Source organism: Phyllopteryx taeniolatus, chromosome 13 (genome assembly GCF_024500385.1).
Source record: "Phyllopteryx taeniolatus isolate TA_2022b chromosome 13, UOR_Ptae_1.2, whole genome shotgun sequence".
Taxonomy (NCBI): Eukaryota; Metazoa; Chordata; class Actinopteri; order Syngnathiformes; family Syngnathidae; genus Phyllopteryx; species Phyllopteryx taeniolatus.
The window spans coordinates 17283277-17287453 of record NC_084514.1 but is presented as its reverse complement, the minus strand read 5'-3'; positions in this window follow the sequence as shown (position 1 = coordinate 17287453).

Genomic DNA, 4177 nt, shown 5'->3' with positions numbered 1-4177 from the left:
ACGTCGCAAGAAATACGCCGATTGACCGACTGGCGCACGTGACCGGAAGGTTCCACGGTACGGAAACAGATTTGTGCTAAAAAACAATCGCACAAAACGTTTGAAATCACAAACCATCAAACATAACTTCTTGAATGGCGAGCAAAAAAGAGATATTATATCGAGAGATATAATTAGGGTTGGGCATCGAGAATCGAGAACCGATTGGAACCGGGACTAACGTTTCGGTTCTCCCGGAACCGTTCAAATTAAAAAAATGTCACTTCCCAGTTTCGATGACTAGTCCTCCAGCCGCGAAGAAGAAGTGGCGAAAAGCAACGAAGAAGAACGGGCACGATGACGTGCTTGTGCCCGACGGCGGCGGCGGCGAACAAAAGTGCGTCTTTACTTTGTTCAAATGAATGACCAGTCGCCTCAGCGCAACACTTGGAATAAGAGGATATTCCGCAAAGGAGCTTTTCTCGAAGTGGAGCGTCTGACGCGCTCCAAGCGGAGCGAAGTCAAGTCAACCTTCGGTCAATTGGGTGAGTGAAACAATCAAATACGTCAATGCCAACATTGAGTCAGCGCTTGCTTGCACTTTTGCACTGATGGTTTTTGCCGTTTATTATCGTCTTCAAACCAACGTGAGCGCCGATGACAAAAAAGCTCAACATTGGTCGAAAACGTCACCTTAGCAACTTTGAATTGGGACAAAATTCACAGAAACGTTGTCACATTATCACAAACAGTAACCTTGCGCCTCATCGGTGGGGAGGGAAAGCAATCAGCGTTTTAGAGCATTTGGTTCCATCCATGAACAAAGAATGGAAGAAAGAAGGAAATCACCGGGGCCGTGTGAAGTTGGCGTGCGTAGCCTTCAAAGTAAAAGGTTACGAGCTTAAAACAAGAAGGCAAGTTAAAACTTGCACATATAAGCCATTTAACGCCATGAAACAGAGTACGGGCGCAGATTGTTAAAATAACTATTTGAACAATCCTGTATTCAAGTTTTAGCTGAAACATTAATGCATGAATATGGAGTCAATCGGGTTATTTCCACACACATTGCCTTTGAGTTCACAGGTTTGCTATTGATACTGCTTATTAAGAACCTCGAGTCAAATTTTTGTCATTCATTTTAGTCTATGCTGCGGGCTGCTAAGAAAATGGTGTTCATAATTTATTGAAACCATGCAAACTTTTTTGGACCCAGCCCCCTAAAAGAATCGGAATGGAGAATCGTTTGGAACCGGAATCGGAACCGCTCCAATTCAAACCATGCCCAACCCTAGATATAATCTAACTCAAGCAAAAAGAAAAAGTGTTTTTACTTGAAAATATTTTCTGCTTGCAATGATGATATTTGCGTTTGCGCTGCCTGACTTTTTGCTCACGTTGCAATTTCTGCGCGTGTGCTGCCTGACTTTATGAGCAATATGTCATTTTGAGTGACAGCTACCGCCCCTGGACGTGCTATATTTTTAGTTTTTTTTTTGTTTCACACTGAGCACAGCCAGCAACAAGCATGCAGGATTCCATTTTGGATCATCTTAAAGAAGTGTAAGTATATATCATACGTTTGCAGTGGTGTACTAGGAAATGGGGATGTTGTAACATTATGCTAGTAACATGTTAGAAGCCCACAGCCACAGTTTGCCGGCAATGCGGACCAAACTCTGACACCGGTCATACAGGGACCGAACAGCCCGTTTCAGGGGGTCCGGTACCCCCGAGACTCCCCGAGGGACACGGCCGAACGCCTTCTTCCGGCCCACAAAGCACATGTGGAACTCCCATGCACCCCGACGGCAAACACGTCGTCGGAGTCCGCGGCGTTGAGGACGTTGATTCGCTGTCGCTCGGCCTCTGGGTCAGAGGGGACGGGGAACAAATGTAGGAAGTGCACATCACGTGACCAGAAGGGGGCGACACTCACACAGTACCGCAGGCGTCGTTGCCGTGGTAACCAGTGTCCATCGCCTGCACGAGCTGCCAATGGAAATATGACAGACGCATATACACTTCATATTGAACTAGGGCTGTCAATCAATTAATTCTTATAAATCAGATTAATCACACTTTTGAATTTTGACACATCGTGATTAATCACAGGCGCCAAATATACACACATACACATATAGTCCCCTCCAAAAGTATTGGAACGGCAAGGTCAATTCCTTTGTTTTTGTTGTATACTGAAGACATTTGGGTTTCAAATCAAAGGATGAATATGAGACAAAAATTCAGAATTCCAGCTTTTATTTCATGGTATTTGCATCTAGATGTGTTCAACAACTCAGGACAGGGCACTTTTTGTTTGAAGCCACCCACTTTTCAAGTATTGGAACAGACATTATTAAATAAACTTAAAGTGAATAACATTTAATATTTGGTGGCATAACCCATCCATCCATCTTCTGAGCCGCTTCTCCTCACTAGGGTCGCGGGCGTGCTGGAGCCTATCCCAGCTGTCATCGGGCAGGAGGCGGGGTACACCCTGAACTGGTTGCCAGCCAATCGCACGGCACATACAAACAAACAACCATTCACACTCACATTCACACCTACAGGCAATTTAGAGTTCTGACTTCACCAGACTGTTGCGTTCTTCATTTGAAATGCTTTTCCAGGCCTTTACTGCGGCCTCTTTCAGTTCTTGTTTGTTTCTGGGGGTTTCTCCCTTCAGTCTCCTCTTCAGGAGGTAAAATGCATGCTCTATTGGGTTATGATCCAGTGATTGACTTGCCAGTCTAACATCTTCCACTTTTTTCCCCCTGATGACGTCCTTTGTTGTGTTGGCAGTGTGTTTTGGCTCATTGTCTTGTTGCATGATGAAGCTTCTCCCGATTAGTTTGGATGCATTTCTTTTGACAAAATGGTTTTCTAGGGTTGGGAATTGATTCTGCTGCTACCATCATGAGTTACAACATCACTAAAGACGAGTGAGCCTGTTGCAGAAGCAGCCATGCAAGCCCAAGCCATGACATGACCTACACCATGCTTCACAGATGAGCTTGTATTTTTTGGCCTTTCCATCACTTTGCTAGAGGTTAATCTTGGTCTCATCAGTCCAGAAAACTTTGTGGCTCATCTCTGTACTTCTTTGCAAAATCCAATCTGGCCTTCCGATTCTTTTTGCTGATGAGTGGTTTGCATCTTGTGGTATGGCCTTTATATTTCTCTTCTCAAAGTCTTCTTCGAACAGTGGCTTCTGAGGTTGTCAGTGATGTCACTGGCTGTTGTCTTTGGGTGTTTCTTCACAGCTGTCACGTTTCCGTCATCAACTGCTGTCGATACCCTTGGCCGACCTGTTCGATGTCTGTTGCTCAGTACGCCAGTAGTTTGTTTGTTTTTCAGGACATTCCAAATTGTTGTATTGGCTACGCCCATTGTTTGTGCAACAGCTCTGATCGATTTCCCCTCTTCTCTCAGCTTCACAATGGTTTGCTTTTGTCCCATAGACAGCTCTCTCGTCTTCATGTTGGCTTAACAGCAAATGCAGTTTCCACAGGTGAAACCCAACCCAAATGTCTTCAGAAGGAACTGACCTTGCTGTTCCAGTACTTTTGGAGGGGACTGTAGGACCACATTTTGCTTTGAGATGGTCTTTGAAACTTGTTGTGCTTCGATGAAAAGAGAGTTGAGTGCTGCACGATATGCAAATGACCTTTGATTTGAATTCAAAAGTCCCATCAGTGGGACTTTTGAAGCAAAAGTTACCGCCGAGCACACCGGTCGGAGTCTCTTCGCTCGTCTTGGCGCTGGTGTAAGCGTTGACCTCACCACTGACCTTACAGCAACCTGCGCCACATTTCAGATATCCATCCGCCGTGTGCAAGGGGCGTGTGCGCTCAAAATTAATTGTGTGATTAATCTGAGTTATGTCATGATTAATGCAATAATCTTTGGTGATTAATCAAGACTTAATGCTTTAACGTCGGCAGCCCTACCTACACAAAACAGACATGTCATTAAAACACATTTATTGTGTTTGATCTGAGTAAAAACCATTGGTGTTAGCATTGAGCTAATCAGACTTCTGCAAGGCACAACGTGCAATCGTTACGTTTTTGAGTAAACTTCAGCTGGGAGCGGCAACAAACAGCTTGAAATTCACCATACAGCACTCATATCTCCATTTTTTGCTTGCAATTTAAGGCAAAAAGAAATAATCTCGAAAAACTTCACTCAGAAA